Raw genomic sequence first — 26,668 nt, 5'->3', positions numbered from 1 at the left:
GTGTAGGGGTATGAGCCATTGTTTAAGGGGGTGTGAGCCATTGCATTCGTCTTGCATGATGGACGGAGACATTTCTTGTTGGGTAGACATAGAAATGCTTATGCATTTCAAGCATACATTTATCTGCGTATTATTGCAGGGAAGGGACACAGAGGGGGATGGGGTTAAGACAAGATCATGATGTCATTATTATCTCACAGCAAAGGTGTGGTGGGCCATTGGCTAGACCGATAGTGACGTCGTTTCTCTCTAGCAGCAGAGCGCGCGTGCAGCAGTCTCTCTGACTTCCCAATAGGCTCGAAAGTGTGTCCCTGTATTTAATTAAATGAAATGTGAAGCCCCGAAGTGTCACTTCTTAACTACAGTGCATAACTGAGTCATAAACATTATGATTAACGCATTACAAAACACAAGTGCGTAACATAATTCAGAAAGACTTTGATGGACCCGCTGGATTACCACAATGAACCACTCATTGCACTTTCCATGATGGTGATCTTGCAAAGTGCGATGTGTGGAATTCTAAATAAACAATGTGATAAACCCAAGCCAAACATGTGCATAACCTCATTAAGAAACAGACATAACCAATAATATAGAGAGACTTGAATAAACCATTGGAATTAACCCAGTGATAAACACCGGGGCAGCACATTTCAGCTTCGCTGGTTTACCGTCTCTACAGGGTGCATGGGCAGTAACTTTTTCTGTTATTGTTTGTTAAGTACTGTATAATGTTGTGCCAGTAAAACATGTTGGGCTAGCTGGTGCAATGTATTGGTACTGCTTTTTTTGCTGGTTCTTTTCTTAATGTTGTGCCCTTCTTCCTTTTGTAACAACTTTTTTATTCCCCTTTGCATAATACTCCAACCTTGCAGCCTGCGAGGTATATAAATAAATAAGTACATAAGCACGTCATTCATTCATTTTGTTCGTGGAACAAAAACGCATTGATAAGCTTAGACATATAGTCATTGCTTCACACTTTCGAAATGAATAATTATAGCTTGCTATCGACACTGAAGCAGCCTTTCGACAGCAAGAAAAGGAATCAGTTTTTCCAGCTCTGAACATTGAATTGCAGGAAATGCAAGCAGGCATAAAATTCTGCCAATATAATCTGTTTAGGAATACCAAATTGGAATAAACATTGAGGCTTGCATTTGTACTTTCTCTGGCTGAGCAATCTAGTTTGAAATGACTCCCATAAGCATGTCGTAACAATGTTGATCTAATACAGGTTAAATGCATGAATAGCATAAGAAATATGGATGATTGCTATAAATTACAGTGAAGAAACTATAATATCTAATAACATTAATAATATAATAATAATATTTATTTTCACAAAACAGGCTAACCGTGAGCGGCGTGCGAGGCTGAGCAGAAAGCTGAAAAATTCTACGGCAAGTGTGCCTGCCGTGGGCCTACGATCCTGCATTATGAATAGCGCGTATTGATATGGTCTTCTTGTTAGAAGTTCCGAGTATACTACCAGTGCGAGAGACGGGACAACAAAGTGGACGAGAAGCGTGTCATTTAGAATGCTATGTTACAACGTACAGGTTTCTACAAAAGTGACAGTAACTGCTCGAAACATTTGATGCGTCGGCTTTTGCGCCTTTAGAAATATTTAGAGAGGGCTCCCTTATATATATATTCGCACCGCAAGCACGGCGATGGACGAACCAGGCTAGCGCTAAGGTTGAATTTCACAACACAATTTTAATTGCACGTCGTAATCACACAGATCGTTTGAGGCTTCGTTCAGGGGCACACGCGGGCGTTCGGGTTGGTGCTTCTTGTTGCGTTTGGCGTAAGAATATGGCTAGGAGCAGGCACCACATATGCGGGCAATGACGGGCAATATACACGCATCATTTCTCCAGAAGCTGACGCCGAGCACGGGTAGCGCGAGGATCTTGTTGGGCTGACACGACAATTTCGTGGCAGCCGAATTCCGAATACTGCATATGCTGTGAGGGTAGCTATATGAACTTGTCGATAGGTCATCTTGTAGATTGTTGTAGCGCAGGCAGAACGAAACGGTCATAGAATGTACATAAGACAACACACAGCGCTGAACCATAGAATAAAGAATCGCTGAACCACCTGCGAACAGCTGTTTTCGAGCGCGATGTCGCACTGAACTACAGAAACCGCCGTCGCGCACCCCAAGACAAATCTTAACTAACGTTTTTAAATTAGTAAACGTACATATTATTTGCTTCTAATTAAGATAAGTCAATAATATTGTAGTTTAAACGTTTTATTCACTACAATAAAGGAGTTATGCAGCGTGTGCCACGAAACCTGGCAGTAAGCAACCCTGGGCGTCGCACCAGTCGCATCGTTGAAATCGCAATCATGTGAAATGAGCCCTCTAAAAATCGCATTGCGACGCGTGCGACAGCACCGATTTTCGTCGTTGCAGTCGCAGCATGTGAAACAGCCTATATCCGTTCGCACGGACTGGTGAAACGACGGTCAGAGGGAAGCATTTCGGCGTCGTTACCACTAGGCAGTAAATAATGTCTCGGTAAAATGGCTCTCGGCCGTCGGTCGCGTCCACACCGCCGCCCCACGAAAATTTAAGCATCATTATCGTGCTTCTCGATCGGGTTTTCGCATCGGCGGCCATTGCCGGACACGTGGTAGCTGGGCGTGCCATGCAGCGACCTCTGATCGGCGGACGCCGGCGAGCGTCTTCCAACGCTGGCGAAAAAATATAGAACCCCAACCACACGTACGCGTTGGGACGATTTTGTACGCGCCGCCGCGCGTCCAGGCACATACGGCGTCAGCCGTGGAGGCCGCCTCGCGTGTTGACGCGTGGCGGCGTTGAGACATAGCGCTGCCAGCACTGCCTGATAGTTATGCTCGCGTTGGAAGCTGCCATCCCCGACAGTCGAGCGACGCGCGCCATGTGACCATGGCGAGCCAACGTTACCTACAGAACCACTTTTCACGCGGCGTGCAAGCTGCGTGCTTAGTGACCGGCGTGCCACGCGTGTTTTGTGGTCGATCATGGCAGCGCTGAAGCACAGCTAAGGCTGAAGTCTTCAGCCGCAGCGGCTGCATTAAGTGCCTCTTCACCGATGCTTGTTGCAGGTTTCACCCATGTTCAGAAGATGCGTATTAAGTTGCATTTGTGCTGATTGTACCATTAGGAGTCCTGTAATACATTTTAAAAATAAAGAAGCGCGTTTGAAATTGCAACATATTGTGTTTTATTGGCATCTTCAACACAATGATTACCGTAGTCGCTGAGCGAAGGCTAGGCTACCTTGAAAATGGCAACTTAGCAACGCTGCGCCACCGCGACAAAACGCGCGTCGACGCACCGCAACTATTGCATCGTTTGGGTGCGTGCCCTCTTGCTTCATCGGGCGCGACGCGACGTCGGGTTGGCGCGGAGCGTGCGCAGCGTCACAGCGCGTGCGTCTGTTTAGGAACAGACGACGTGCTCAACCTCGTAGAAACGCGCCACAGCACAGTGAGAAAGCGATACTGCTGACACGTGTACTTGTTTATCTTTATTGGGTGACCGCGTTTCACCGTCTAACAGATGTTATCCGTCAGCGCAGGACGCGCCTGCATGAATCGGAAGTTTCTCGAATAGTGTCAGTGGTTCGATCCGCTGTCTATTGTCACCGAACATTGTGTAATCTGATCGCATGTATGCGCGACGCGAATTGTGTAGTACTTTCTGGAGGACACGCGGGCACCAGCGATTATTCTGGAACCTTCGATGACTCATGTATAAAAGCCGACGCACTCGCCCCTCAGATCAAATTTCGACGATCGCCAGCCGTGTTCGCGGTTATGCCTGAGCTTTGCGTGTAACCTGCTTTTGCGGGAACAAGTTCGCCCAATACAACTTAGTTTCGTCATTCACACGTTTACCGCTGTATTATTCAGAGTCAGTACTACTTGACACTATTATTCAATAATGAAAACGTATTCAATTACAAGACACGATATTTTCGACCTTGTAGGACAAGAAAATCGGACGACACTTAAGCACTTCATATTAGTTGGGAATGCCAAATCATTATCGTCGTATTGAACGCCGCTGTACGGTACTTCCGAGCGTTACGCTGCGGGTAATGTACCATAACGCTACATGCTGCCCGAGACAGCAAGCAGCAGCAGGCGCGGCCTTCGGTGGCAACACTGCATGCCACCGACGTCAGGAAGACATACAGACCGCGCGCAGGCTTCCGAGAGCGAAAGTGAGGGTGACGTGGCGTCGCGGTGATTCCCTCTCCCCTCACGCAAAGCCTGGCCTGGCACGCTATCACGGCAGCAGCTGTTTCGCTTCCTCGCTCTGCTCCATCGAGGCGCGTTCGTGGTGTGGCGTCGCAGTCAACGATAACTTAGGTGCCGTTTCGGTGGTACAGACGACAGAAGCCGGTTTTTTCACTCAATGGAATATTTGATGCTTTTGCATCAAGGAAAAGGAGAACAGCACGAGACACACGGGGCAACGACCTTCTGCCACCTGTTTCTTTGGTCCTGTATATTGCACTTCACCGTATTCAAGGTGACCTTGTAGATTCACTCCACAGCGCCGTAAAGTGCCAGTATACAGTTACCGCGAATTTTGATGACGGACGCGCCCCGTAACTGCTTTCTTCATCAACTCAAAGAAGCGGGAGCTTTCGCGCCTAGCGTGCCAAGCATCTCAAGCGCTTGCATGCGCCAGTTTATTGACCCTTTTTGGGCATGTGTACGTTGTGTACTTTATTTTAAAGGAAATATTTGGCCCTTTCGGCGATTGTTCCTTGTTTTGCTATTCTGAAGAACCCTATAAAATCCCCTGCCTTCACAAACTAAAACAATTTGGAAATCTGCGCTTTGTGTATGCGTCTATGTTTCCGTTCATGTCCTGCCTTCTCTTCTCGCGCAGCATAAATTTTGCGGACTCAACCGTTTCGTGGTAATCGGAGGTGCGATTGTAGGCAGGGTAGGCGAGTAAACACGCCATGAGAAAAGGGTGCGTGTTCTTAGGGGCGAAGGGGAGGGAAGTAGAGAGATGGGCCAACGTCGTGAGTGATCAGTTCTGCGGCGGAGAAGGGCGGTAAGGAGGGGCCTCGGTTAGACAGTTCAATGAGGCAAAGATAAGCTAGAAAGTGCGAGCCCATTATTCGCGTTATTACTACTGTGCAGCGTTCGTGTGCGCGTTGATTGCCTGAATGTGTGTGATTTGCGCGTGCGGGCTTATCTATTCTGTGCGCTCGTGTTTGTGGTTTGACCGCGCGTGCCAACGGGTGCCCTGTGAGTGTGTCCTACGGGTGCTACCGTTCAAACGAAGTGGTTCGGTTTTGCTCAGGCCTCAACACTCCCAAGTGTTCGTCGGGGAGCTCTGAGGCAACGTTTACAGCACTGGTCGCGGAATTTCACTCGCCTGAATTCGGAGTGTCCAATTGCGAAGTGACGGCAGTACTCGAAGAGCGAATGGTGCTTGTCGGCTGCGTCGATCGGTCGCCGGACGATAGCGCGGTAGAAGACCGCATTTTCGTTGCGTGCGTTGATTCGGCTAACAAAAGAAAAGAAAGAAAAAGAACGAAAAGTTGAACTCTGTCTCCTTGCAGCACGTATCGGAAGTAGGGGACCTAAGGCCGACACCGACCTCACTCGTATGACTGTAGTAGCAAGAAGATTACCGTAAAGCTTCGCCGATGTTTATCATACGAAAAAAAATGCTACCATGGCCTGTCAGAGGTGAAAATATAAAAAATTGCAGGATTCGGACAAAACTTTGATGACTCGTGCTCTGTCGCGACTGGTCTGGAGCGCGCGTCTCGTGGGTGAGACGCGCGATGGTGATTTTTCTCTTTATTTTTGCTTGCGCTGTTGTGCCAAAACTTTGTAATGCGATGGTGGTTCTGTCAATAGTTGGCTTTGTCATGCGATTGCACGAACATCGCATTGATTCTTGACATAACCAGGCAACTTGGAGTCGGTGAAACGTATACATAGCTAGCGACAAATTTTGCTCAGAAACTACATCAGGTGCATTTTTTTCTTTCGTAGCGTACTTGGTGGGCTTTCTTTACGAAAAGAAAAGAAAGCGTGAAGTGAGGCGAGAACAATTAGGAAGGCAGTCACATTGTGGTTTAAGCTATTAGTCAAGCCAAGTCGTCGATGCTTGTACTTTACACAATAGAGTTTCTGCAATACACAAGGGTATATTGTTAACACATATACTTGCCTAAACTTTGTGCTTCTGGCTTTGAGTCGATTTGTTGCCTTGCAAATTGCACACTTCCGACTGGATATTGCGTTGTAACTGCAAGCATTCGCAAAGTTTATGCTGGTGTGACGAGTCTTATCACCTCCTCTGTTTAAAAAAATACAATCACTTCAAAATGTAGGCCCATAAAGCCAGAGAAAAAGAACGGGCTAAATAAATCCACAAGAATATCGGAAGCATTAGGCACGAAGATCAGACAAACTCATGCGCTATCATTCCTGTGTTAGCTGAACAATCACGGAGTTTGCTTTACTTGTTTTAGTAAGGAACCACAGCTTTGCTACATTACTGAAGCTGGTTCAAGTTTAACTACGAAGTAGAACTTGCACACTAGGGCAACAGAAACTACGGAATCTACTATCATCCAGACCCCTATGCTCGATGCACAATCGAAGACGTGTGCTGCTTTACAGAGGCTGCATTTCTTGCCCTTTTAACAATCAAGCTGGCTCGCAACCAGGTAGCACTTGGTATTAAAGTAGGCAAAGAGCGCGCATCTGTGAGCTCATTCTCGAATGGGATTGTTATTCATGACCAGGGCACGGCAAGCTAGCGACGAAGAGACAGAAACAACGTTTATTTTCTAAATTCTGGGGTTTTACGAGGCAAAACCGCGATATGATTACGGGACACGCCGTAATGGGGGACTCCGGATCAATTTTCACCTGGTGGGACCAGTTCTTTAACACGCACCCAATGCGGACCGGAGTTCATACTGCATCCTCAGGCATAGCAGCTCAACGCCATAGCCTGTACGCCACCTCGTGGCGGCTGAAGAAAGAATTCACACAAGAAGAGCACGTATCGCACATGCAGCCTTCTCTCGTTCTATGGAAACGTTGTAATTGAACGAGTTTCACCTGCGAAAGCGACCCTTTACGTAAAGAGAAACGATCGGCTAGAAGCAGTTTCCTTACCGAGCACGTTAATGCAACAAAATGGATAAATGGGCTAGTTGTGGATTAATTGTTAGGAAAGCACAAAGGGAAAGAGTCGACTGAAGAGCACAAGACAAGCACCTTACTGTCAGGTGCCAGCATAACTAATCTAGCTAGACTTTGAACCGGCTCGCATCTCGTAGTGTCCAATGCACATGCGTACCTTTCTCATTCTTTCAGTTGATAGTATAAGCGCTCGACTTGTGTTTGCCAGTCGTCTGGGTCCCTTTAAGCTCACGGAGAAGGTACAACCAGATGTGGTACAACAGGCTCATATTACGCTAGAAGGGCCCTCCGATAGATCTGACAGTTCACTATTACAGCGAAGCTGCATACCATTGCTGCACCCCCCCCCCCCCCCCCCGCAAGCATTTGTAATGTGCGCGGGTAATAACCTATTTCGTGAGCCGATCCCGGAGGCAGTGGAATCGTAGGTTAAAAATGAAGCGAAAAAGTGTGCAAATCGTTTGGAATCCCGCATACAGTGCGTGTCACATTGGTCGTTTTTATAAAGAAAACCAAGCATAAAACACTCCTCGTGTCAACATGATGGATGATACGGTGATCGTTAACAATAGGACGCACACAATGTCTGATAATGACATCCACTTGCAACTTGACGTCAATACCCATATAAACTGCAAACTAAAGTGGAGGTTCATGACAGCACACTTTTTAGCACAGGACTTGACGTCGCTGCATTACGTATATAACGTATAAGTGAGGCATTGCATTTGGGTTGTGATAGCGCTACGGGTAGGGCCACGTATAATGAGGACTCCGAAGAGCAGCGAGTGTACGTGTGTACCGCAATAAATTCATAAAGGCGTTTCACATCGCTTGTCGATGCCTGCGTCCGTGGTGTAATGGCCTCAGTATCGGCATTCTGTGCTATAGAGGTCCTATGTTCGAATCCTGCCGTAGGATAACTTTAATAATGTATATTTATTTATGTAATACGCAGTACATTGCTGAAAATGACGAGTTTACAAAGCCACGAAGCCGTTTCAAGCCATAAGGACGAAGCTTAGGCAAATCCGCGTAATTCCTATAATTCCCATGATGGGTCAACCGCTTCCATTGCAGCTCCGGCCCGTAGACACTAGCGCCAGAGTTTCGTCTAGCGATTACTGTATGAAACTCTATGCATTTAGGCGCACCGAGAGCCGATAGCGTCGTGTGCGTAATAGCACCCACACGCTTGCGCGTCACCCACGTTCGCGAAGTCAAACGTCACTGTTTACAGCTGCGCTGTATTTGTTTACACTCCCATACATTTATGCCGGGGATTGCATTCAGCGTTGCCTGATGCACTCGATGTGGCTTTTTAGAAAATAAAACTGAGGGCGCCCGCTCTCTTTGGCCATGGAAGTGCTTGCTTGAAAATTTATAGTCCAATCCGAGTGATTTTGCTGTGGATGCGTTTGTGCCACTGTGCAACACCAGTTCCGGCACCCTGTCTCGCCGGCCGGCCGGTTACGTGGCCCGGCCGACGAGACTTGTCACTGCAGGTACGGAAGCGAATAGTTATAGGTAATCTACACTGTAAACACAAATGAGCCCATATGGGCGTTTTAACAGTTGATATGCCATTTTTCCCCCCTAGCTTAAAATGAGTACGCCCACGAGAAGAAGTAAAATAAGCTAGAACCATTATTATACCCCCGACCCCATTTGAAGGGGCATTGCGGTTGTAAAATGGGGGTTTTCAAGGAATAACGGTGGCGTAGGGGAAATTGAGACGAGCCAAACAGAGAAAAGAATAACTCAGCCATGACCAACAAGGCAGTCAGCCGCAGCGACAATTTCAGTAGGATTATTTCTGCAGTCAGATTCGAAATATCCCGCGCAATGTGTGTCGGCGCTGTTTTTCTGTTCGGAGTAGCCGCGCCTTGGTGCTGCAGAGGACGCCGAAGTCGGAACTACGCGCGGAGGAACACCAGCCTTCGGAGCGCGCGCGCGCGCGTTGAAGCAGCTTTCAGCGACGGCAATTCGACCAGCGACGGCACATTCTTCTACCGTGGTTGATGTTTCTCACTGCTTTGAACCCCCAAGACTCCACGGTAAGTGACTTTGAACGATTATTACATGTTCTATGAGTGTGCATGTGTTCTAAGTGAGGAGACGCGCTGATATGACTTGTTGAAGGTCTCGATACAACATGGCGCGACAGTTGACCGTCCAGAACCATTTTGCACGATCACTGTGTTTCTTCGAGCTTTGTCGTAATCGAGGCGACTTGAGTGCTCAGAGTCAAGCGAGTGTACTTAAAAATGAGGATTTTATATAATGAGGGACTTTGCCGCGTCATTAATTGGGCGGATGTGAGCATTCGACATGATCCCCGAAGCGCAAGCCACTACCATAATAGTTACGTGCAGTGCGAGGTGAGCTAAGCTTCGCCGCCTAACCGCGGCCTGAAAATGTGGCGGCTCGTTAAGGGCTTACTGCGGTGCGCGTGTGTGAGTGTTTGTACAGCGATCATTTGAGCGAGAACCGGCGGCGCTTCTTTGTGCGCGGTATCTGCTAGCTGGCGCGTACGTGGCGCCAATCCCCTAGCTCGTGCGATTGTGTGCAGTAGGTCGCCCACTTAGCGCGCATTGTGCAGATTTGCCAGTACGCTCCTTTCTATCGTCTGTGTCTCTTCGCGCCCACGTCGTTGATTGTGCAGACAGTGCGCGACTGCGGCACGTAGCATGTAGAGCCTGCGCCCGTCGACTTTGATCTACGGGCGTGAAATGTCGGCGGCGCGTTTGTGGTATTAAAAGCGTGTGGTGAGCTTCCAACGGCACTACGGGTCGACGCCGCATGAGCTGCCGGTCAGAGTATAAGAACCTCTTTATTGTTAGCGTACTGCTTGGCGGTAACATGTGTCCTGCTTGGGTTCAGATTACTGGATACGCCGTCACTTGAACCTCGGCGGCCGGAGCAGGTGAGTACCAGTGGCGCCGGCACCTCGGCCGGCAGAAAACGGTGCCCGTGCCGTGACGAGATATATCAATTTACGCGATAGCATTGCCGGTGATAGGTCATACGGGCGCGTCGCTCCATGCCTGTGTTCTTTTCTGAGGCCGCCACTACGCCTGCGGTGCACTTACTACGTTATATCTATATAGTCGATGCTTGTGCAATGTTGTTATTCAACAGCTGGCGCTGTGCTCTGGATACCTGAACTTGTTTAATGTTTAATTACTTTGCTGCTGTGCCATTGCCTATTGGGTACAGATATTTAGTATTGAATTCTAGGTGCCAAATAAACACAAAGAAGTTGCGCTTTTCAACTCAGGATCATATCACACATCACAGCGTCATCCTATATTGCACGAGTATTAATAACAAGATTTCTGTTGCTGGTGAAAAAAAAAAAAGGCAGACCGATCAACCTGTAACCTGTATCTGTGAGAAAAATGTGCTTCAAGTCCGCGATTGTCTATAAAAAAAGGTACTACCTTGGTATTCAATGTCAGTAACACTCATAAGTTATGCATCCTTTTGTGTGAAATAATTTGTCTTAGAAGCCATTCATTGTAAGGGATCAGTAAACATCTCATAGCTTAAGTAGTGCATATGTGCATGAGTTGGGCAAAGGTATTGGTTTGTAAAGAGCAAAGCCATTAAGATATGAAATATTGGCAAGCTTAGTTTAACAATAAGCTGACGAATATACAAAACCTAATGTAGCAGCAGATGTTCTCCAAGATAAGCTTGTGACCAGCTTTTTTGTGTTCTGTGTGATCACTGTAGTGTCAAATTTTTCATTTTTATTTCAGGACTGCGGCTGCGGTCGTTTCATTGCCAACTGTGAGGATGAAGCAGCTTCATGGCCGGAGATCGGGCGCCTCCCATCAGTTTCCCTTTTCAGCAATAGAGGCCTTGGTATGCTCTTACCTAGAGTTTGCTTTTTTACCCTGTATGTTTTGAGCGCAATGGCTAGTTTAGCGGCATTACTTAGAGTGATTGGTGTGACACCTGTTCCATAGGAGGTATGCAGGTTATCCCACGTAACTCTAGCAAACTTTTAAAAATATGAATATGCCATCTAGCTGCACAGAACCTATGTAATGTTGTTTCCTGTCTCTTGGAAATACTTGGATTTGCTGCATTTTGCCTAATTACCTAATTAGTCTTAATCAATTAATCAACTTCTCAAATGTAATTAGATAAAAAGTCTCAATTATAAAATTGTAGAGCAACGTGAAAATTTCCCAGTACAGCTATCTGTGGCTCAATATGTGCTACATAATGTGTTTTTAGAGCATGAAAGAAGCCTGAGAATCTCGCAAAGTGCCTTGAGTATGTTTCTGTGTGACAGCGCCTGTGTTGTGTTCTTCCTTCAGTCCTCGTCTTTTGCGCTGTACTAACAGTCGACCTCGAGTGGCCATTCCCGTGGCAGTCTTGCATGTATTGAGTGCTTGCCCTGTATAGGCATGTGTGTTTCCAGTAAGCAAAAAATACTGAAGGAGCCCAACGTGATGTATTTCAGGACAAGTGTATGGTGTAAATTACTATGTGACAATAAAATAAACTGAAACAAGACTTCACAGTAGAGGTATGCAGGTGTGTGCATCAGCATAATGATGAAAACCTCATGCAAGTTTAGAAAAATATTCATTAAGTTAGTTTCTGTCATTCTTCTCTGTCACATTATTATTGCAAAAATGTGCTCTCTAGTATTGCACGATTAAAAACACAGTTCAAACACATCATTTGCTGGAACCTTGACATTCATAGCAACATAGAGAGGAATGGTTAAAAATTTGCTTTGCTTCTCTGACCTTCATTTTAGGTCTTTCTCATGTTTGCTAAGCTTCTTAAACTATCATAAACCCCTTCCAGGGTTTACAGGCAGCTTGAGCACATTGTGCCAGATTGTGGAGAAGCTGCAGAGGTCGCAGTGTGTATAATGGTGTGCGGTAAATGCAAGTTTATTGCAAGATGCATTATGCTCAGTACCAATTATATTAAGTTATAATTTTAACAAAAATCTGTTTTCCAGATATATATCAATGTGTCTCCAAAGAACTGCACTTTTTAAAAGAGTTGCTCATTCTCTGTCTACTGTTCGGTGTTGTTAAATGCATGTATGTTGGACAGCATAGTGCTTGACCTTCAGCTAAAGGTAGTAGTGTAGGTAGTAGGTAGTAGTGTAGAAAGTGGTAGCAGTAGTAGCTTTATGCATGTGCATAAAGCTGCAGTAAGCCAAATGTGAAAAGATAAGGGCTAATACGATACAGCCATGTAGCAAAATTTACACAAGCAAACTGTTTGATGCAATCCCTAGGAAACTAAGCAAAAATATAAGAATGTGCTTATATGATAAACAGTACCTATGTTTCAGGCGCATGGCCTTCTACCGCCATATTCCATAACAGTTCATTATTTAACACTTTAAAACTACTTGCCCTGTTTATGTCTAACTGCTCTAAATTCGAAAATTTTCATTGATTGCACTATGAAGGTTTTGGCCGTGGTTTAAGTTACTGCCAGAATTAAATTTATAGTTGTGGCCGTCCTATGTGTGATAACAAAAAGCCATTTTGGAACCAGGTGACTGTTATGCAGTATGCTGAGTGTGCGTATTAGAACAGCCACTTATATTTTCATTGTAACCATGTATAAAGTATGTATGTACACATCTCGAAGCCATAGACTGTGTACTGTTAATTGGAGGTGTTATTGTGTGGAGTAGGTTTTTTTGTAAGCATTGTCTAGAATTTGCACTACATTAAGGTGTAGTGAAGCCAAGCGAAAAATATTGACAAAATGGCTAAAGTACATTCTTAAGAGTATTAAGCGCACTTAGATGACTTTACAGCATGTAGTAAAACAAGAATGGGAACTGAAGTGCTTAATTTTTGTTCATTATTACCATATGGCACAAACATGCAATGAAGACAAAAGAGGAAGAGAAGTGAAGTGCACTAAAGGGCAACTCGCTCCTGATGAGAGCTGCATTCACATCTACATGATGCATGCAATCTTTGAGTTATAGCAGCAGCTAACCACCTGTTCACATTGTTGCACATTTGTATTGTTTATGTACTAAGTCTGGCCCTGGAAGTGTTAAGCAGTGCCACTTGTGGCATTGGTGCTGCATGCAAGACATCCTTCTAACCACAGGTGTTATGTATTATGTAAACCTAAGTTCTTTTAAATTCATGTAACCCACAAAAGTTCCATTTGAAAGGATGTGCCATATTTGCCACTATTGCCATGAGTAGCATTGGCTGACAGTCACAGGGCGAGACGTTAACCTTGCTCAGCTATTATGCAAAACTATTTTACATACAAATGTGGTAATTAGTATACATGCCGAAAGCCTCACAGAATAAAATTTTTTATTCGCATCTTACAACGATTGTTATTTTGCTTTAACTCAGGAGGCCTTTCTACCTGCGTTGCATCCTGTGGCTGGACCACTCCCACGATCTCGGCAGAATCGTTACACAGGTGTGTTCTTTTGTGATTCTCAGTACTGATATTTTCTAGTTTACGTTCAATGTAAATGCACAGATCAAATGAAAAACAGGTTAAAAGATGAGCTCACAGGCACTGTATCCAAATGTTTGTTAGGAAGGAAAATCTTTTTTACAAGTTGTCGTTATAGCAACACAAGAGAGTGTGCACATCACACCACCAGTACCTAGCAAGCAACAGCATTATACCGTAGAAGAAGCCAAAACATCAGGCGAAAACCTGTACTAAACTAGGGACTGTATTAAGACCTTTTCGAGGCTTGAACTATTTCTTGGGTTACTCTGTCTAATTGCTTGAACTGAACTGACATGTCCTGCAAAACAATTTGCATTCGCATTTGATACAATCTGCAGCAAAATATGAACAAAGGGCTGCAATACTCTAAGGGCCTACTATTGAAGTTGCAACCAGTCTTCCCAGTGTACTGCAGCCTCAGGAACATGAAATGTGGTACACTGTACCACATGCACACACAACAAATTTTAATCCATGGGCATCTGTACACTGTGCTTGTGCAGGACTGCGCAACTGGCTGTTTATTCGTGACTGAAACAGCTACGTACATCAAGACTGTATTGGGAAGCCACCATCTTTTTCAGTCAGTGTAACAGTCCATAAACATATGGATTTCCATGAGCATTTTGTCTGCCACACTTTTCTTTGTCGTTTTTTTTGCACTCCAGCTTTGATGGCTGCAAGACACTTCAGGCTGGCTGAAGAGACAGTGGTAGCCTAGTCGGTGGCCTCACAAAGTTGTTATTTTGATTTTTAAGAGCCGACTTGCTTTGGACAATGCTGAATAACACATCAAAAGGCACGGGATTATTGACAAGGTTAGAATGACTTTGAAAGAAGTTTAAGGCTTCTTTTAAACTCTGATCTGTCTGCTGAGACCAAATCATGTCAGCTTTTAATGAAGCAATGTTCAGGTTGGAAAGCTGCAAGGCTGTGTGGGTACTCAAACACCATCATTGCTTCATATAGCTGAAGTTGCTGTGACATCAAGGCAGAAGGAAATGACATGGCAAAGGAAAGGCTGGTCGACAAAGGACTCATTGGCAATTATGTAGGTTCAAGGGCTATTGCACTGAGTAAGAAAATGTGTTCCTGATACAGCGTGAACAGTGTTAATGCTGAAGAACAAACTGGCACCATCTCCCCATTCCTACACAAGCACGTGCATAGAAAGGGATGCCTGTTGGCCTTGAGGGCCACCACTGGAGAGATCACCTGCTATCGCTATGACATAGAATGTGACAACAGATGACTATAGTTCACACCTTTGCTGCAGCTCGCTGGCTGGGCAATTGAAGCCTTGATTGTAAGGATGAAAAGTTCCAATCACAAGGTGGCAATTTAGTTGCCAACTCTTACAGCATGGTTCACTACTCAGTGCTGCAGTGCTGGACGTATTTGACCAAGCCTGGTGCGAGTTCTCATGAGTACCCATGTTCAAGCTGCCGCTAGATACTTAGTTGATAAAGTCACTGAAAATGAAATTTGGTCATCGAAAGAGTCATGAAAACGATGCACACAAGGCTTGTAGCGTGCTTACTTGGTATGACCTCAGTCAAGACACCCTGTGTAGAGATGCTGGCAAAAGTGCAGCAGAAGTGTGGATCGAGGAGACAAAAATATAAGCTGTTCAAGTTCCACATATAACAAACTGATAATAAATCGCCGTTCAGCAAGAACTCCGGCAAAAGGGGCAAGCCGCACTCCCCACAACGAATGCTATAAAAACAGTACTGTTATTGCAGCAAAATTGCCTATAGCTCTTTTGATAGCTTGATAGCTGGTAGCTACTTCATGGTAGCACTTGATAGCTGGTATCACACAATGTTTTCTATGCCACGGAAATATTCCAGCATGTGGGGGCCACAATTCTCCTAGAGGCCAATACAGACACAGGTTGCCAGCAAGCATGGACTAAAGATTTTTCCGTTTGCATTGATGTAGTCTACCACATTTTGTTTTCTTGGGTGCACAGTCACACTGGGGTAACAATTTTCTGCCTGAATATTCATCGCAGGGAGCACTGCAGCCAGCTAAAGCGAGTTTTTTGTTCACACCTTGCCACAGATGCGGCAAGATGTAGACTTGACCCATTTTTCTAGGCACATTTGTTGGGTTCAAGAAAGAACACAGAGTAGCTTAAGAACTTTATTCCTTCTAGATTTAAGGCGTGGGGCCAGGTATTAACCATTGTTTTAAGAATTTTCCCAAACCGGGAAAGATTCTTTCTTGAAAGTCTTCTCATATCAGCTTGATACAGTCCCTGGCTTAGTATGGGTGCATGTGCTGTGGCTTTGTTTTAGTCTGTTTAAAAGGTTGTTTTCCTTTTGAGTGTTCCAGTCGCAAAGAAATCACAAATATATTTTGATTTCAGGAACCCTTGTGACATTACATAATTCCTTTACATGTTGCAACCAAGCTTATTTTTTAAACGCATGCCTTTCTTTCAGCATGAAAAAAACATCTTAGATGAAACAAGGCAAAAATGGCTGCTTATGCATTTGTACGATATTCCAACTGAGAGGGGTGAAAAGTAATAAAATGTTCTACTTTCATAATTTTTCTACCATGTGTACAACATTTCTTAATAGGCATGAAGCAAATTCACTTTTATCACTAGCCTATTACAGAAACAAAAAATGACAAACTGAGCTTTTAAGGGGGCCCTCAGAAGGGCCCAGTCCGTGCGTCTTCTTTTCTAGCGCCATGGCTGTGAGCGCAGCTGAGCACATCTGCAGCCTGCACACCCTGTTCTAGAGGTGATCTGCTGCGTGTGGAAAGACTAGACGTGCTGATATGCCGTGGTATTATGTGCACAGTCTTCCCCCGTGTTTAGTACACGGGGTCGCATAATCTGTAGTTTCAGAGATGCATTGAAGTTTGATACAGACAAAGCATTCACCTCCACTGCCAGCACTTTTCATGATGGTGTCGTTCCACTGTGTGTGGCAGTATCAAAGAGGACAGGGTGGATGCGAAAGCAAGGCTGGGTTTGCTTCATGCTACCTATGTGAAGGTATCGTTAACACACCGTGAAACCGTATCTTTGGTCGCTGACTCTCAAATTCAAAATTTTTTTCTCATTCAGATTTGTGTTTTCTGACTGCGGCCCTTTCCGTGGGAAAACAATCCATTTGCAAATGTACTTATTTGACTAAACGGTCGAATCTGAGTACAACAAACCAAATTGCTGATTTTAGTGCATTCGTTATGTTGGAGTTCCTTTGTATATGACTCCAGAAAAAGCCGACCATTGTCTGCTCACACTCTGCCGCGCCCACCCATGTAGGAATAAACTTAATTTTGGTTGGCCACGATGCTTATCGGTGTAGTAGCTGTCGTGTGTCCACCCATACACATTTTGTTGGCTTCCCGAAAACCTCAAAGAACAGCGGTATTTTGCTTATGTGCATTCACTAATCAAATAAGTACATGTTTGCTAGAATCCCCATAATATTGAGTCAGCTGGTCTGCTTGAAAATGTTCAAAATATGGCAGTTAGATTTGTAATAGGAAGTCATACTAAAAGGCTTTGTATTACTGAGAGTAAGGGTAAGCTGCAATGGCAGGATTTAAAAGACTGGGAAATCTCTTCAGTTAAGATTATTTCAAGCATATACTGTTCCAAACATGTAGAGATAGAGAAATTCATATCAGGCTATCATCATACCTCACAAGAAAGAGATTACACTAAAAAGGTTTATTAATTTCCTTTACTTATAGGTGATGCCTCACATTGTTTTTTCCTTGGACCAAAGGGACTGCAAGGTTTTTCAGCCTGCAATTGTTTGCATAGTTTTCAAAGATAATTCCCTCCCTGCTTTGTGTGCGTGATTTGAATGTAAGTTACATTACACAGAATGTATACCCCCCCCTGCAATGCCAGTACAGGCGAAGCAGGTACTAAATGAATAACCACGAAAGGATTTTGGAGCAAGCAAAAATGGCATGTGCAATAGATATGCGTAGATGTCCCGTTGGTGTTGCTGTCAAACAAGAAATTGGGATATCGAGGAACTGAGCAAAGTAACTACATGTGTGCTTGCCAAACTATAGCTGTCATTTACACCCTGATTGTGACTTAGCTGCCAAAAGAAGTTTTTTTGTCTTGTTCTTTTTCTGTTAAAATGTACTTTTTTCTTTGTCTACTTTCGTTTGGGTTTTTGTAGCTATATCGTGCACATGTGACCAATAATGCCGTGTGGAAGTTAGTGGTTGTTGGTATTTCTCACTGCCTGTCGTTTGTTCAATGTGTGTACTAAACTCAATAGAGCACCAACCAGTATAAACTAGTGTGTTGAATTTGTTTTCTTGTTTTAGTACAAATGATCTGACTGGTTATGTGCCCAAATAAACAATTAGATTATGAAAACAAAGTTCATCAGAACATGTCATGCATTTTACTTATAATTACCCTATTTCAACTGCAGAACCCACATATTAAGGCATGTAGATTTAAGTGGAACAAGTCTTTTTGCAATCCTTAGTTCTGAATAGGTGAGAGCAGTGCTAAGGGCACAAAGTGAGTCCACATAGATAAATGGCATGGTGCACTGTGCACTGACTAATAATTGATGTGTTTTTGCAACAGACAAGCAAATAAATATCCAGTAATGCCTTGTCAGAGGCACGAAAGCACATAAAGAGGCAGGGGGTGGTCAGATACAAATGTGCTGTGGTTTCAGGTTTGTTAACAAGCATAACACTTTTCTGTAACTTCAGAGAACAGGTGCTGCGCTGACACATTAATCTTTTTTTTTCTTGTTGTTATTTTGTGGGATTTGATTAGTTTCTGGGTTAATGGTTGCTGCTTTCGCTAACATGTTGCACTTATGAAATTTGGGCTGTCATCTGCACTGTTTACAGTGTATGTACTCTTATGGTCACATTATAGTGGTGCTTAATCGTGAAGGCTCTCATTCAAATATAAGCTTGTCTGGTCTACATATGCTTTCCTTCATGCCAAAGGAATAAGATATACTATGTTTATGTCAGAAGGAAAGAAATTGAGACTGGTGTCTATTATTGCACATAAATCTATGCTTAGTTGCGTTAACATTTTTGCATAATTTCAACAACTTATTTAGTGCATTTCTGTAACATTCACACTCTTTCTTATCCACTTAGGTGTAAGGAATAAAGGCAAAAAAGTAAAGCATTGCAGTGGATTTAACTTAATGCTCTTGATTCTTGTTACCTTCTTGATAGCTTTTCTATTTGGAAGAGCATATGTACAAAAGCATGTTTTGACCAAATAGGCTGCTGTTTGGGAGGCTTTGCAAGCACCACTATAACGTGACAAAAGCAGTGTGTGGCCATTTGGTTATATAAATTCTGGTGTAATGACACCACAAAAAGTAAACAAAGATATGTACGCACATGACACAAGCACCGGATCTCACTTCAAGCTTTAAAATAAGGAAACAGGCAATATTTAATAACAGGTGGAGACATGATGTGATGATATCTGTTAAAAGAAATTCTTTATGCAGTGCAACTAATGGATCACTGATACATTCGTCATACTTTTTAAATGTTGCAAGCCACAATTACCTTGCATGTTGTCAGGTCGTAATACCTGGCTACAACGCAAGTTTTGTGGAACACAGGACCGCAGTCACATTCTTTGCAGTATTTAACATTGTGTGATGGAGGATTGTTTCACACGGATGACTCATACTCCCTCAATTTCCCTGATTTCGCATTAATATAGCATCCCATCTGTCCAATGTAGGCACGGCCTTATGATGGCAGCAGACTACACAACGCTTGCGGCCTAGCTCATTAGATGCATATTGTGCTTCAACCACAACCAACCTTTTCCTTTTTTTGGCTTCTGCCTTTTATTACAGCACAAAACTCTCCTAACAAGGGCCTGAGAAAACAATGATTTGCGCAACTAAATTAGGCATGAATATGGAATATAATGAATGAGATGAAGTAAAAAAGTGGTTGCAGTTGTTTCGTATGCATTTGTAATTTTCATGGGTGATTGTGTAGCTGGTCTCTACGGGCAAAAATTTTTTTTCTGTATGAAACATGTGATGAGAGATTTGCTCTGATGAGAAAAAAAAGACAAGCCAGGAAAACAAATTAATTTGTTGCGTGCAGCACAATTTGCAGGCGGTGCACTGTGCAACGGAGGTTATGTACAGTCAGCCATTCCCATCCAGTCATGCTTGCATTGCATACACACATTGTATTAATTTGAGATTGCGGCTAATGAAGTTTGTGTGGAATAACTCTCATTCGCACATAGTGATGCACTGCAAAATAGATTGGTTCGTTCCTGTGTTCATCAAAACTTGTAGCCAAAAATTATGAGCAGATGTACATAAGATAATTAAGCTTTGGCAGATTAGCACGAAAAGGACAAATGCATCAGTCATTCTCAGCTACATTGCACAAAGAACTTGTTTTTGAATTAATGACATCACTTCCTGTCACTATGTGATGTATATGATGTCTGTTTTCTTATTAAAGCGAGAGTTGAGGTTAGGCACTTGTGTCCTGCATGTCTTTGTCTTCGTTTGCTTCTGTGGTGCCATTACACCAGAATAAGTCCATGACAGGAGCTGCCAGGAATGCAGTTATACTACATTGGGCTCAGTACGCCTGGCGGCCTGAATGTGACGAGTGCGAAGTAGCAGTAAGAACTTCAGAAGGGTAGAATTTTGTGTCGGTGGTGCATATTACAGTATGGTGAAGCGCTATAGATGGAACAGTGTGAGGCGAGACAGATGGGAAAGTGCTACAGACAACTGTGAATGTTTACTGGAAAGTTTCGCTGCAGCGGGACAATGCATGCGTTATCCTGGTGCAGCAAAATTTGCCAATGTTCATAGTTGTCAGTAGTACTTGCCCATCTACATTACACTTCACCGTACACTAGTAGCAGTAACAACATAAACCAACTGACCCGAGCAATAATGAAAGCCCACAGAATTGCCAAATTGTAGGAGAAATGTTTCAGTGTAACACGTGTTTTGTTAACTGACAAGCAAATGGCATACATGTCTGCGAACCGATGATCAGATGCATTTTTCATGCACATACATTATTTTGTACAACTGCTTCCTGCTTTGGTTTTTTATGGCTTTTAGGAAGCATTCCAAAGTACTTAACTGTTTGTCTGTTCTAAAATTGAATCTGTTCTCAGCCAGCACTATGTGGCATTACTGCATAAGCCCTTACTTCGTCAGTGTCCTTCGCACTGTTCCCAACTAAATATGAATAACCAAATAACCATGTTTTTAAATTTTCAGATTATGAAGAAATACTCTTAATATGTATTTCATTAGAAAAATTTTCTCAATTTTAGGAAGAAGTCTGGCTGGCCCCAAGCCTGGTGCAAAATGAAGAAATGGCACTCCACATCAATTCATGTTTACTTGTCGTCATAACCAGTCTGTTAGCTTAATTTTTGGTTCTTCCTATTGAATTCTCAAGAAACGTACCAACTCTGTCATTCACTCTGCAAACAAATTTTTGCACTTGGGGATGCAGCCATGCACAAAGCCTTTGAGCTCATTAATATCTTTATTTTTTAAAGAAAGTGCAGCTGCTGCGTGGAGCAATAGGTTGAATAAGACAAGGGTAAATGAAAAGATGGCGAAATTAGTCATCAACAGTTGTCCAATAAAGGAAGTCTCAAGCTGGAGGCAACATCTTTGCAAGAGAACCAAATGGCTCCAGCCTGAGACATTCGTTGTTCAACCTGGCAAGTCTCCTTCTCTAAATATTTCCTCTAGCCTGAGACCTATATCCATTCCACCACCCTTGACCAACAATACACCTATACATTTGGCAACCCATGGAAAGGTAGCAAATTCACATTCAAGGAAAGGGAATGTAGTGTGCACCTTGGAAGGTAGCATGAACAGTATTTTATTTACTTAATGAAATGCAGATGTGCTATCCAATTACTTTATTTTGATCCCCGTTTTATATTTGGACAGCATGGTTCCTCAGAGAGAATAATAATTCGAAGCTCACACAATTTTGCTCCTTTATGTCCGTTAAATCTGTCCTGGTTGCTACACTATCAGCCCTGTCTGCGATTGCGTAGCAGTGTTTTGAGCATGCATCCAAATTCAAAAGAATAGTTAGGCTTCTACCTCAGAATGTTTGCTACTGTGTTGCAGCTCGAATTCTATGTCTAGGTGGTCACTGTGATGCCATGTTCTTTTTAAATAAGACCAATATGCTATTTGAAGGGCAATTAAATGCAATCTCAAATGACCTCAGCTCGGGGAATGACACAATTGGAGGTCAATGTGATAAGGAGGATTTGATTTCTGAAAACAAGGCACTTAAACGGGAGAAAGCATGACTAATTTCATATAAAGATGCTGCTTTTGGATATGATCAGGGAAGGTACTTGTTCGTGACTGCATTTGCAACATGTTACATTGCTGGCTTTATATATTGCACTGGGTACAGTGAAATGTTGCTGCTTGCACAATATTCAACTAAACATGGTAGCCATGCTAATGTGTCCATGCAGAACACAACTCATCCACTATTATGGACTACAGTGGAATCTCGATAAACGAAAATCGCTTCGAAACTGCCGCTTAAATAGGACACTATCCTGATAATTGGTTGGCTCTCTGCAATGTCTCTCAGGAAATATAATGCCTGGTAAATGGAACCAATTTCCCTGGCACCTTGAGGCTCCATTTAAAGAGCACCCACTGTAAAAATATAGGGGGGATCGTGTTTGGAACTTTCGTAAATGTAGTCTTAAACAAAACCGCATTTCAGTGGGAGCGAAATGCAAAAGCACCTGTGTACTTAGACAGGTGCATGTTAAAGAACCCCAGGTTGTCCAAATTAATTCGGGTTACTCGCTATGGCATGTGTCATAATCAGAAGGTGGGTTCTGGTTCATAAAATACAATAATTTTTAATAGCTTGCTCAGAAATCCAGCACTAAATTATGTAGCTTGTTTGTGTGATGAGTCCCAATTTCTTAATTTAGTACTTTGACATTTATCATATTTGTGTGCTAGTCCATGCAAAATACCACTGATCGGCCTCATTATACCAGCCACTGTTAATTAGGAATGGCTTAGTCAAGCAACTTAAGCTTACAGCACAAACACCTAAGACGAACCACAAAAGGAAGATACGACACACACTGGTGCTAACTTCTTTATTTCTTCGTCGTCGATGCAATATAAACCCTAGGCCACACTACCGCGCAGGCACTCAGATTACATTACAGAGATCTGCCAAATTATCACATACGCAAGCGTAGGAAGTCAAATTCAGATGGATGCAGGGACAAAGATATCTTACTAATGCAATTATCGCCCTGCCTTTCTTGTGGTAAGCCTCTAAGGCAAGCCGCACATGCTCATTCTTGCTTTTGCCAAGAATCGACGTCCCATCAAGTTGTGCCTCACAATTGTTGCAAGAGTTTATATGCGCACCAAGGTGCGCTCCTCTATCTACATTTTTGTTTACTTGTTGCGCATGTTCCCTGAGTCGCTCATTGATGCAATGCCCTATCTAGCCAAGCTATGTCTTAGCACATGAGAGTGAATTGTATAAACCACGCCGACCGCGCACAACACGTATGAAGCATCATGCCGAATTCGGCGTCCTCCTCTGCCCTCTCCGCAGGTGCGGGAGCATAGCTAGGAACACTATGCCTGCAAGCAATTTTCTTGAGTTGATAGATGACCTTATGTGTTTAAGGGACCGCGCAGGGAACATGCACAAAAAGTAAACAAAAATGTAGATAGAAGAGTGCACATTGTTGCGCATATAAACTCTTGCAAAAATTGTGAGGCATGACTTGATGGGACGGTCGATTCTTGGCAAAAGCATGAATGAGCTTGCGCGGCTTGCCTTAGAGGCCTACGACATAAAAAGGCAAAATGATAATTGCATCAGTGACATAGCTTTGTCCCTGCACCCATCTGAATTTGAGTTCCTACGTTTGCATATGTGATAATTTGGGAGATCTCTGTAATGTAATGTGTGCGCCTGTGCAGTTGTGTGGCCTAGGGCATATATATGCATCGACGACGAAGAAATAAAGAAGTTGTCAGTTAGTGCCAGCGTGTGTCGTATCTGCCTTTTGCGGTTCGTCTTAGGTGTTTGCGCTGTAAGTTTTAAGTTCAGAATTATGTGCCAACTAGGCCAAATGAAGTTTTACTCTTAGTCAAGCGAGCTCAATATATAGTCTGTGCAAAAGTGTGGAGCGTCAGTACAAAGTAACAGTTCAAACACATGGCTCTGTAGTTACAGTTCAGTATGAAACGAGATAAGATTTCTTAGCATTTCTTTCATTTACTAATTTCATTGTATTAGGGCATGTAGAATACTAGCAACTGGCATGCTTACAATGTACAGTGCTCTTTTTTAAAATCCAGACAATTGTTTTACTGGGGCAGAAATGTGCTTTCTTTTGGGCCCGGATGTGAACATATTATATTTCTTACATTTGGTGTAAAATAAATTTTCTTCACTGTCAGTGTGTGTCTCGTGCATTTTTCCTTTCAGCAAGTAGCAACTGCTCTCGAAGGCGTTTGCTGGCCTCGGAGGCACTGCCGATAAGCTAGGACGACTGTATAAAAGCTTTGCAAAGAGGGGCTCTGTGATCAGCGAAAGGGAAAAAAAATGAAGACGTGCGGTGACGGGTTCATTCGCCATTGGACCACGTGTGCGCGTGACTTGGTCGATTCAGCGGTGGCCCTGTGCCGTCGATTGGACCACGTGTGGCGAGCCCGCGGCGAAATGCTTCGTGGCGGTACGCCGCGCCTATGCAGCAGCAGACGGAACACCGCAGGCCAAGGTGTCGGACGCCGGCGTTCGCTCCGAGCAGGTGCGACGCCTGCTCGGGTGGCAGCTCACGGACGGCCGAGTTCCCTTGAGCCTTGATCGCCGGCGTTCGACATTTCGGCCTGCGGTGTTCCGTCTGGTACTGCGTAAGCGCGTGACCCGCGCCACCATGCATTTCGCTACGAGCTTGCCGCACCTAAACTAAAATGCCTTTAATTCCTTCACAATACTCCCATTGTACCTCCCAGTCAAATAGGGGGGGGGGGGGGTGAAGTGGGCGTATACGGTACCCCCGTTGTGTGCCCAATTAATGCCCACGTCAATGGGAGTTTTATCGTACGCCCTTTCAATGGGAGCAAAAAGATGTACAAAAGGGAATGCGCTAGAGGACAAGCAAAAAACGCCCATCTGGGTGTTTTTTTGTTTACAGTGTAGTGTTTCACTTACTAGGTCAGAACCTCACGCCCCTTCAGTCTTAGTAACTTCGTTCTTCTCGGGGGGCCCAAAGTCGTGCTTCACCTCGTCTTTTAAACATTTATTCGAATCTTTTGCCCCTAAAAAGCATCAATGCATGAATTTCGGAAGGAATTACTAGAAGGAAAAGAACGAAAAATAGTTGGGGGCGAATTAGTGTGGAGCCTGTATAGTGCTCGGGCCAATTTTGAACTCCTAATCTGTGCCTGGCATTTTGTGCTCCCGCCCCATACATCGGCATTTATGTTCTATGCCGACAGAGCGGCGAGCAACATTTTTTTTCAGAGTAAGGCAACACCTAATCACGCACATCACAACTACGGCCGCCAGCAAAGTATAGATATCGCCAAAAGCGAATCCAGAATGACTCCGTGACTGAGGCCATTAGCCCCTCAGAGGTGCCCTCTATAGCTTCGGCCCTAGCAGGGGTGATTGTGCAGCACACTCTGATCCGTCATCTGTAGCTACTGCGCGCGAACCGACTTCGGCTGAGAGTAATTTCCGCGTCCATTATGCAAGCCTGCTTACTCTTTTGCCCACGTCGAGGCATGCTCTCCGGTGATCACTGCGGTCGGCAGAGACGGCGAAGACTTCAGGGTGCTTTGTTACGAACCGATAATACAGAACCACGATGCAAGCGTGAGAAGGTCCCGGTTCGAGCCTACTTCTTCTTCTTCTTCTTCTTCTGGTTCTTCTTCTTCTCGGCCTTCGCTTCGAGCAATTTGGTATGAGTTTCGAATCACTTTAGTAGCCCTAAATGTACTGCGTTTCTCACAGGTATCCATAATTTACGGTATCCATAATCGATAGAAGGCGGGTTTTTTTCCGAAGAGCTTTTAGTAGTCTAAGTGCTATATTCAGCACGTGCTTATTGATACGCTTTTCTGAAAGCTGCTGAGTATGTACAATGCGATATACTGTAAAGGGGAACACGCGAGTGTGGGCCACGTGCGAATTTTGCCTCTTGTAAGTGCACAATTTGACTGGCTTTGCAGTAGATGATATGTGGTTGCTGGCGCTCCAATCTTCGTATGCACCTGAATGCAGTGCAATGACATAGCTGCAGCGGGCATTCCCATCTACAGCGCCCGCAGAGTGGGAGCCGTGCATTAGAGTGTTGCCTTGGACAGTGGCTCTCACCGTACACATGTGTGCCAATGAAAGTAAGTACTTCTGTGGGCAATATGTTTTTATTAAAACCAGTGCTCTGCAAGCTGCGAAAAGTACCGTATGATGAGGGCACAAGAAGGACATGCCTGAGTAGTTGTGGTTAGGATATTTTGATTGGAGAAGCGGATTATCATTACGCACCGTAAGTTCAAAACCTTTCGGTGGGCGCTCGAAATGTACCCAGACTATGAAGGTAAAGGAATGTGGAGAAGGTTTATCAAGATTAAGGTTTCTCAGGTAGGAGAATAAAGTACGTAAAATGCGAAGCTATAACCCTGTATCTACACAATATGGGATAACAATGCGTAGAATTTAGAAAAAAAAATATGAATATAGAGAAACCGGTCAAAAGCACTAAATGACACATGACAATTCTCCGACGCACTATTTCGTCATGCAATGAAAACTTGCTGTATTATAGGGAATATGAGTTTTGATAGCGTTCTACCACGGCCTTCTGGTTATTTTTAACCCCACGATGTCAGATGTTCCGAAAGATGCTTTCCTTCTTCTAGGCACGTGCCTGGCTGCTTCAAGTCGC

The 26,668-nt window shown here is 44.0% G+C and overlaps 1 protein-coding gene and 1 long non-coding RNA gene across 4 annotated transcripts in view; both read left to right on the top strand.

Annotated features, from left to right (window-relative positions):
- Positions 1 to 26,668, top strand: part of LOC126540300 (Na(+)/citrate cotransporter-like) — a 165,581-nt gene that overhangs the window by 94,934 nt on the left and 43,979 nt on the right. Inside the window, exon 1 of one of the 2 annotated variants that reach the window (XM_072287278.1) lies at positions 25,989 to 26,120. The exons of the other annotated variant lie outside the window; for it this stretch is intronic. The gene's annotated coding sequence lies outside the window, so the exon portion shown is untranslated. Of the gene's footprint in view, positions 1 to 25,988; positions 26,121 to 26,668 lie in introns of those variants that run through there. 2 annotated transcript variants of the gene reach the window in all.
- On the top strand, positions 8,776 to 24,175 carry LOC140216756 (uncharacterized). 2 transcript variants are annotated; one of them, XR_011893428.1, is made up of 4 exons: positions 8,776 to 9,260; positions 10,968 to 11,073; positions 13,578 to 13,647; positions 21,011 to 24,175. It is a non-coding gene; the product is annotated as an uncharacterized lncRNA (long non-coding RNA). The 2 variants fall into 2 exon arrangements; XR_011893429.1 differs by lacking the exon at positions 8,776 to 9,260 and adding an exon at positions 9,520 to 10,129.

The sequence above is a fragment of the Dermacentor andersoni genome, chromosome 3 (genome assembly GCF_023375885.2).
Source record: "Dermacentor andersoni chromosome 3, qqDerAnde1_hic_scaffold, whole genome shotgun sequence".
Taxonomy (NCBI): Eukaryota; Metazoa; Arthropoda; class Arachnida; order Ixodida; family Ixodidae; genus Dermacentor; species Dermacentor andersoni.
The sequence above is the reverse complement of the archived record's forward strand: the minus strand, read 5'-3'. Positions and strand labels throughout refer to the sequence as shown.